Source organism: Microcebus murinus, chromosome 4 (genome assembly GCF_040939455.1).
Source record: "Microcebus murinus isolate Inina chromosome 4, M.murinus_Inina_mat1.0, whole genome shotgun sequence".
Taxonomy (NCBI): Eukaryota; Metazoa; Chordata; class Mammalia; order Primates; family Cheirogaleidae; genus Microcebus; species Microcebus murinus.
This window is the reverse complement of record NC_134107.1, coordinates 73,227,009-73,237,092: the sequence shown is the minus strand read 5'-3', so window position 1 is coordinate 73,237,092 and position 10,084 is coordinate 73,227,009. Positions and strand designations below refer to the sequence as shown.

At 35.3% G+C, this 10,084-nt stretch overlaps 1 pseudogene; it reads right to left on the bottom strand.

Moving 5' to 3' along the window:
- Positions 1 to 262: 262 nt before the first annotated feature.
- LOC109730741 (large ribosomal subunit protein eL27-like) lies at positions 263 to 714 on the bottom strand (annotated as a pseudogene).
- Positions 715 to 10,084: the final 9,370 nt, after the last annotated feature.

The window sequence follows — 10,084 nt, the reverse complement described above, 5'->3', positions numbered from 1 at the left end:
GAAGTATCACTGTCAATAAACTGTTAATCTTAACAAGATTTCTTGTTTTTCTTTTCTTTTTTTTAAATGATTCTTAGCAGTTCAGGAGTGTATACAGATACTTATTTCTATCTGGGGAGATACTACAAAATTAAATGGTGAGCAGGACCAGCTACCCAATTTTCAGAGCCCAGTACAAAATAAAAGTGCAGGGCATATAGTTCAAAAATTGTTAAGAGCTTCAGGATGAAGACATCTGAGCCTTATACCAAATACAGGTCCATTTTTTTTTAAGTACTTTTAATGACAGAAACAAAAAAACACTTAAAACCGCAGCTTCTGGAAGAACCACTTATTTTTGCCCGTCTTGTACCTCTCTTCAAACTTTACCTTGGCCTCCCATTGGGCCTTGCATTTAAGAGCAGGGTCTCTGAAGACATCCTTGTTGACAACAGTTTTGTCCAAGGGTATATCCAGAGAGTATCTTGTGGGCATGAGGTGATTGTAGTTATAAACTTTCACAAAAGACTTGATCTTTGATCGCTTTAACATCTTCTTCTTGCCCATGCCAGCTGTCACTTTGCAGAGATAGCAATCAATTCCAGCCACCAGAGCAAGGCTGTAGGGATGGTCTGAAGTGCCATCATCAATGTTCTTCATGATGAAGGCTTTCTGTCAGGAGTAGCATCCAGCCAGGACCAGCACCACTTTCCCAGGTTTCACGGACTTGCCCATTTCAACGGCAACCAGCCCAGGGCCATTCTTAAAAAAAAAAATAGAAAAAAAAACCATGTGCTAACACACAGTTCATACATCCATGAAATTAGTCCTGGTGGCCAGTTAAGGAGTATGACTTATTAAGGACAAGGCATCCACTAATGAAGTTCTGATCATTATGTGCCTCTTAGAGTAGATCGTCCTTAATTTTTTTTTTTTAGAGTAGGTCCTTTTAAAATATTTTTTACCAGGTGACAAGGATAACTGTTAAAATGCAAGATGCAGTTTATAAAGGAGCATACTAAGAATCCTATTATTATACTATTTGTGAGCAAAGCCGTTTATAGAAATATATTCTGTGAAGGTCCTTTTGCTAGCAATAGAGTAAGTTAACTGGTGAATTTATGCCCAAATCCATCCCACTTTCCTGGTTCTTGAAGTACAATACCATGGTCACAGAGAGTACCTTGGTAAATGCCATTTCCGCCTTTATTACAGAATTTCCTTGCTTCAAACATTCAGTAAGTATTTCACTAAATTGCATGGAATTTAACTGCTAGTCACTTAATTAAAGACCCAGTTTCACTCTGTGCTCCCTAACCTCCCTACCTCCTGCAAATCACCCTATGTTTTTCTGAGAGAAGGACCTGAATAAGGATTTATCTAAGCAGTCCAATTTTAGCTTTAAAGGTTGTTATTTATTTTTTGAATTTAAATTTATTTGAAATAAGCTTTTTTCTGTCTACTGAACCTGTGATCTAAAATTATAGCCTAAAATAAAATGGAAGGAGTGTTCCATTTTTTTATACCATTCACAATTTTAAATCTCAAATAAGGCCAAGTATAACACAATTCTGTAGTTTTTCAGGAAGACTATGTCATTCACTTCCTTCTTTTCTCTGGAGGCTGGCTTATTGACTTGTTTCTCTCAAAAAGTTTCAGCTTCTCACACTTGATTAAATACACTTTTCAAAAAATTTTCTATATACTTCTTAAATTCCTTATAAAATAATAGATTTTTTTTCATGCAAAATCACTCAATAATCATTTGAATACCTATTACATGCTATAGTAGAAGACAGAAAAGCTGGTATTATTGGTATCATACCCAGCAGCTGCTATCCATGAACCTCGATCAAGAAAGGGAACTAAGAACCATACATATGCCCATGGAATTTCTGGCTCTTGTCCCGCTACTTCCTAATCAAGAAGCTCTAGCTCCCAAACAAGCTTTCCAAAACCAGGTAGAAGATGTGAAGATCCATCTCCTAGGGTATTTCATGTGCACTCAGAAATAAGTCCTAAATTACTTGGCATTGGCCAAGTTCTCCCTTTCCTCCTATGCCCCACCATCCAGAGAGACAGCCCCTTCTGAGAAAGGAAAGGGCAGATGCACTAATAATGCCTCTAGTAACTGTCATTGAGCCACTTTCAATAAAAAAAAAAAAAAAAAAACTACTGGCCCTTACTGGACACCATTTCTGTCTGTTTCAGGTACTGCCCAACATGTGACCCTCCAGACAGCAGATTGTTCTCTGGAGTCTACAATGTGCTGAAAACATAATATCTTCTGAACAGATACAGGAGAGTGACCCTTTTTCTCACTTTATGATATGCTTTGACCTCCTGGCAACAAACCAGCCACAATAGATGCCTCAATCAATATCTCAAAAAAAATTAATAAAAAAATTAGCATATCCTGGTGGTTACACTAATCTGTGCCCCAAAAGATATGAAAGGATAGATTAATGCTTGTTTGGTTGTTTAACTGAGTTTATCTACACATTTCAGCTAAATGTTCTTTCTCAAGGATCTTCAAAAATATATTCAAAAAGTTCCTGCGCAGCAGCTCACAAGTCCACCAAATATGTCCAAACATGTCCAGAAAAGTTTCTATCCTAGGGAGATGTACATTAGTTTAAGAAAAGATCTCTTACAATAGACAAATAACCACAGTATTGATTAGTATAAGTGAAATATTAATGCTACCAATAAAATTCTATAAGGGTTGATAAAAGAGCTTATAATTTTCATTGATAGCAAGCAAAGTTGTAATCAATTAATTATTCAAACTCAATGTGCAGAGATCATATTTCTTTTGCTCATTGCTATAATCCCAGTGCCAGGACCTCACTAAACAGTTAAAAATATTTGTTGTATAAATGTTGCTGTAAATAGATAAATATTTATATTACCCCTGTATTAAGAATCCCCAGCTAAATTGGGGTTCTAGTGGCTAGCAACTCTGCCCTAGTGGGAAATAAAGGGGAGCTGGATGTGGGTATTTACAGTGTGCCTTTCACAAGATACTGCTTTTACCTGGTAGATGGCTTAATGCCTAGTTATCTGACCTACAACCAGTCAACCCATCACATGGGAAACACTTATACTGGCAGACGCCGTTGTGGCTCTTGTCTGACCTGTGTCCAATTTATGTCTGCCTGACCATTGCTCTGGCAATGGAAGCCCGACCATGTGATCTCCAAGCGTCCCAAGAAAACCCAGCCTGGGCAGCCCTTGGTTCTTCCGATGGAAGGCACAAATTCAATATGCTACCACAATAGGAGACAAGTTCAAAAATGTTTATTTACAGATCCTGGGCAAGGAGGACATTATAAGTCAGAAGGGCAGTCCTCCACCCCTGGGCCACACAAGGCAGAAATGAAGAGTCAGGTAGAGAGAGAGAAAAGTATGGAAACAAGCAATATGTATAAGGGAATAGGGTGTGTGTCACTTTAAGTTCACAGCAAATGCCTGAAAGAGGGAAACCCAGTCTGCTAGGCAGAAGAGATGTCTCTAAGTCTAAGTTCTTACCTCTGGCCACCAGCTTGAGCCATTTGGGTGTGATGTAGAACTGGAAACTGTCTGGGCTGACTGAGCCTTGCTTCTGGTATAAGAAAGTTAAACTTGTATTCAAAATGAATGCTGAGGTGACATAAAGATATAGGAATTCATTACACTCCCCCCAACACACATACACATGATAATTTATTATGTAACCTTCAGGAAGCCATGGTTTATGTTTATCTATCTTATTCATTGCTATATTTGCAGACATTGTCATAGTGCTTAGTATATGATAGATGCTCACTAAATATTTATTGAAATTTTTATGGTCTTGGATTAGGGTATACTACAAGCTCAAATATAAAATGTGATTTTTATGAAGCATACAAAAAGTAAAATTGTGTTTGTCTCTTAAAAACTCACTAACAATCTGAAGTACATGAAAAAAAGAGACACAAATAAAAATGAAGTTCTGTCACATAGAACCCCCAAGGAGTTTGATAACCCATCTTTGGAGGAATGCTGAGATATGAGCCATATACAGGCTAGACACAGAGATAAGACAAAATGAGATGAGATGAGATTTATTTACAAAAAGAAACATTATTTTGTTATATATCTAATTCTATGTCTTTTTATTTCACTCTAAGCACTATGACTTTTAGTTCTACACAAGTGACAATGTGTACATTTAATCTAATTGCTTCTAACCTATACATAATATTCCATGGTATGGATATGAAGACCCACATTACCTCCATGTGCCCACCAATACTAATAATTCTTCTTTAGGCATGCTTCTACAAGCTCCCTTATCAATCAATGTTAGAATAACTGCAATTCTAAGGACCACCGTTGCTGGATCAAATAGCATTAGTGTGATTACCTTGACTGCTTCCAGAATGACTATTCCAATCTGTACTTCCACTAACAGGGCATGACAGTCCCTGTATCCCAACATCCCCACCAGCATTTAGCATTATTGAGTTTTCAATTTTGCTCATCCAATAACAGTAATTGTAAATAATATTGCATTGAAATTTTAAAATCTAATTTCTCTGAATACTAATAATTTGGAGCATCTCATCATCTGTTTATTGGCTTTTAATTTTCTTTTACAGTATCTGTTCCACATTATTTGCCCATTCTCTTAATGATATTACTGAATTTTTTTGTTGCATGACTTCTTAGGTATTTGACATTCTAATTTAATTTCATTTAGATACTGTAAACATTCTAACTATATTTGTCATCTATTAACTTTGTCTATGGCATACTTTAATGAACAAAAATTTCTTATATTGATGTGACCAAATTCAACTTTTTTATCTTAAATGTTTGTTCTATTGAAATTTTAAGAAGTTATTTCCATAGATCACCAAAGTATTTTTCTATTTTTTCTTTTAATAGCTTTATATTTTGACCTTTTTCATTTTGGCCTTTTATTCACCTTCTACCTTGGTCTGTGGTGCTAATATAAATCTAGCCTTTTTTTGTCCATGGATAGTTCCAGTTTTCTAAACATCATTCTAAACAAGCTCACTTTATTATTTTGGTGCTCAGTTGATTCTTTGATGGTACAATGAATAAATCCAGAGAAAAAGATCTTAAATACTTCTAGAAAGATGGAGAACAGGCTATATAAAAAGGAATGAGAGTAAGAATAATTGTTGGACTTCTAGATAGCTGTATGTGCCCCAAAATACATGTAAATGCTCTCAAGTTTTTCAGAAAAAATTTAATTTAGGAAATCAAAATATCAAATGAGTTGAATATATTGAGTATATAACAAAGACAATTTTATATTTTAAGTACTGAGAATATATAGCTCACATGCACATTTTCTTGGATGGAATTAGAGAATATACCTTGGAAAATGAGGAAGTTAACCATAAAGGAAAAACTCATAGATTCCAGATAATGGCAGAATTATCTACTTGCTAGAAGAGTAGCAAGTAGAAGTTCCTGGATGAAACACATATCTAGAAAGCAGCAATTTCAGATTAGAGCATGAGACAAGAGAATTCAGAAAAAAAAATTTAAAAAGATGGTGGAGATTGTGGTGAAAGGAAGGAGCTAGATAGAATAGATAATATGATAAAACCATATTTGGAAAGGGAAAGAAGACAACGTATTTCACACCAAGATCAAATAGCTAAAAACATGTTATGATTCCACAGGTTTAGGCTTCACCCAAGCCTAAACTGCATTCACCCAAGCGTGTTCAGTCAGTTGGAAGGTCAGCTAAAGTGTGAAAGGTCAAGAATGATTGCAAGCCGGGCGCGGTGGCTCACGCCTGTAATCCTAGCACTTTGGGAGGCTGAGGCGGGCGGATTGCTCAAGGTCAGGAGTTCGAAACCAGCCTGAGCAAGAGCGAGACCCCGTCTCTACTATAAATAGAAAGAAATTAATTGGCCAACTAATACATATATATAAAAATTAGCCAGGCATGGTGGCGCATGCCTGTAGTCCCAGCTACTCGGGAGGCTGAGGCAGCAGGATTGCTTGAGCCCAGGAGTTTGAGGTTGCTGTGAGCTAGGCTGATGCCACGGCACTCACTCTAGCCTGGGCAACAAGCAAGACTCTGTCTCAAAAAAAAAAAAAAAAAAAAGAATGATTGCAGCTAAAATAACTCAGCTCTGATCCACAGTCTCTCATCCTTCAACAGGCTAAACTGGACTTGTTTTCATAGCACTGGCAGGGAACCAAGAGAGGAAGTAAAAGTGTCCCAATGCTTTTTCAAGTCTCTCCTTGAACAGTTTTGCCAAGGTCTCAGTATAAAAGCAAACCATATAGAAAAGTTCAGACAGTTTGGGAAGACATCTGTGAAAGGTATAAACATAGCAAGGTATAAAATTTGGGTCCATTAATATAAGAAATCTACCACAAAATGTGCAGTTGCAAAAGAGTTTAATCTTCAACTATTGTATGTAGAAATCAGAAGATAAAATTATTAGATCAAGAAGATAAGCATTTTATTAAGAAATAGAGGCCTGGCGCTGTGGCTCACGCCTGTAATCCTAGCTCTTGGGAGGCCGAGGCGGGTGGATTGCTCAAGGTCAGGAGTTCAAAACCAGCCTGAGCAAGAGCGAGACCCCGTCTCTACTATAAATAGAAAGAAATTAATTGGCCAACTGATATATATAAAAAATTAGCCGGGCATAGTGGCGCATGCCTGTAGTCCCAGCTACTCGGGAGGCTGAGGCAGGAGGATCGCTTGAGCCTAGGAGTTTGAGGTTGCTGTGAGCTAGGCTGACGCCACGGCACTCACTCTAGCCTGAACAACAAAGTGAGACTCTGTCTCAAAAAAAAAAAAAAAAAAAAAAAAGAAATAGAGGAAGTTACTAGAAAAAACAAAAAAGAATTAGCAAGAGGATTTGAGGAATGGAAACACTGGAGCAGGGGAAAAATATTTTTTCATTATAAGACATTAAGTGCTTTGATTTTTAAAAAATAATGTGTATTAATTACTTAAATAAAAATATAAAATTACAAATAAATAATTTTTATAATTATAAATTATGAATAAATAAACATCATTCTTAAGAAAAGGCTCATTTGTATCAAAAAAGCTAGCAAGAAAATATTTCAAAAGGACTATGGAATTTTCTTCAGCACAAGTCAGATAAGCAATATCATGAAAAGAGTATAAATAGTATATCTGAATTATTTAAAAAGACTATCTATAAAAATGCCTGTGGAAAAAAATAGAATTTGTGTACTAAGAAGATAAATCAAAACCAACCAGGATTTTCTATTTTGCTAGAGCCAAAGTGGGCAAGAAGTTGTAGTCTTTATAATATATAGTAGCAAACAACTTGGAAACAAGAGTACAACAAATGATTTTAACCACAAGAGAGTCATCTATAACATAGAATGTTCAGCTAAGGGCTTAGAGATTTCTGTGAATTTCTTTTATTCACCATTGTTGATGCTACTAATAGAAATCACTAACAGAGTACTATTCGTTTTGCCTATAGATATGTTTAAGTAATCTTGGGCATTTTATTTTATGATGTTAACAAAATGTAAGATAACTGGGATAAGTAAATTCTTTATCCCTGAAAATATCTGATAGTTTGGAAAACAGAGTGCCATTTTTGAATTTTATACTTCTAGCATTACTCCCTCTGTGTATCCACATTGAGCTATATCTAATTACTTAAAGTGTATTACAATCATTTGTGTAGTTAGGTGCTTTCTCTACTAGGCTATTATTTCTGTAAAAGTGGGAACTCTGTTTTGTCATATTCATTTTAGAGTCACTAACATGTACCACAGAATCTGTCACAAAGTAGGTCCTTAGCACAACTTGACTGAATAAATAAAATAGTAAAAAATAATAAATAAAAATCTGCCTGAACAACTATAATACATTTAACAGTGAATAAACTGCAACTGTTAGGAAATGGAATTAATCATCTACTCTATACAAAGCAGTATGTTTGAGAAGCAGAGAGCAAATATCATAATCCTTCCCTTCAAGCAATTTATGCTCCAAAGAAAAATAACATACCTCTATTCAGTAGCTATTACATGGTAAGAACATGCTGGACGTTCATGTGTATTGTCTCATTAAATCCACAAAACCCTTGAAGTCATTATTATCCTTGAGATGACGGATACTATAGAAGTCAAAATTTCAGTGTTACAATCTACCTATGCATCCCAATATGTGCACTTCCAAATTTTCAACCAAATTCTCCCTCATATTTTGGCTGGTTGCCTAAGATTTCTTCATCCAGAAGTACCAGTACATCAATGACATAGTGGGCTATCTTTCCAAACTATCCAAAATATGCAACCAGTCTTGTAGCTCCTTTCTGTATACTAGTTAGAAGTCCCAAATATTTTAATAAACCAAATAATCTAAAGTACTAAAAATTAAGATTAATATATTATAAACTTGTATAAAATATTACTGTTTATAACTTGTCACATACATTATTAATATGATTATAACTACTACTTATTTCACTGTTATTTTATAGCCAGGAACTTTGCTAAGAGATCTACAAACATTGCAGTTAATTCTTTCAATAATGGATGTGGGAAGATTTTTGTTAACTACATTTTCTTAAAGTGTCTATGGCTCCAATGGATTAAATAATTAATTTGCTAAGGTCACACATCTATTAAGTTATTTAATGGAAAAGTCTGTGCTTGACCACTATAATATACTGTCTACAACACCTATGATGTGAGCAGCATTCATATTTCTGCCCCCATTTTATAGATGAGAACACTGATACATGGAGAGAGCAAATTTCCCACAGGTTGTAAGTAGAATCTTTATCCTTCTAATCCCAATTTTAGCGTGCTAGGATTAAACAGTCCACCAGGAAGTAGAAAAGACAAATAAACAATAGCTTTCTACATTTTACTTTTCAAAGAATGAGAAAAAGTGAGAAAAGACATTATCCTTCGTTATTTGTGATCACTTTTATGAACAGCTTTCTGAGGCTGTCCAAAATTTATTTTAAAGCTCTCAGCATGGAAGTATACTTAACAAAGAGTATTAGTAATTAAATAGAAAGTTAATATAAAGTTCAGAGAAATTTCTATGGAATTATATGTTGTATTCACATGAGTCTCCAAAAAGATCACCAAAACTATGCAAGTCATTTATAATCAATCCCTTGTGCTCCCCATTTGATGAAGGGCTTTCTAGGCCCATAAGACATAAAAGGACTTTGAGATCTAATTCTGCATTCAGAGCCACTTGAAAGCTAATATTTAAGTGTCCCCATTACAACTGTGCCGCTATTTTTTATTAGTTACCACTAGTATTTATAACATTTCAGAAAACTGAAAACAAAAATAATTTACAAAGAAGTTTTTCTCTCTTATAACATCTTTGGGAATAAAAAGGTTTGATAAATGCAAGATCATTTAGATTTTAAAATACCTCGCTTCTCTCTCTCTCTCTCTCTCTCTCTCTCTCTCTCTCTCTCTCTCTCTCTCTCTCTCTCTCTCTCCACACACCCTTTTCTCTCTTTCATTACCAGTGTTGGCCATCACATAATTAAAACACAAACTATTCATGATTTTTTTATATGTTAAAGTTGGCCAGGTAGGTTAAGAACTTTAAGCAAGCCAAATTTACCAGCTGCAAAATCTCTATCAGGAGTAATTACCATGTAGAACTAACAAGATCCTGCTGAGTGTTCCTGTTACAGGACAAAAAAAAACCATGGGGATAGCCAATCTTCCTCATGTGTCAGAGATGCCCCTAAGATGGGTTAGACTCTCAGAGAAGTTCAACTTAAGGCATAAAGAACTGCTCACATGAAAGAGCCAAAAGCACTATCTGTTACAAAAGTGGGAAGCAGTAGCTACACATCTGATAAAGGGCTGATAACTAGAATCTATTTAGAACTGAGGAAAATCAGCAAGAAAAAATCAAACAACCCTATCAAAAATGGGCAAAGGACATGAACAGAAACTTCTCAAAAGAAATCAAAATAATGGCCAACAAACATATGAAAAAATGTTCAACAACTCTAATCATCAGGGAAATGCAAATCAAAACCACAATGAGATATCACTTAACTCCAGTGAGAATGGCCTTTATCAAAAAAGTCCCCAAACAATAAATGCT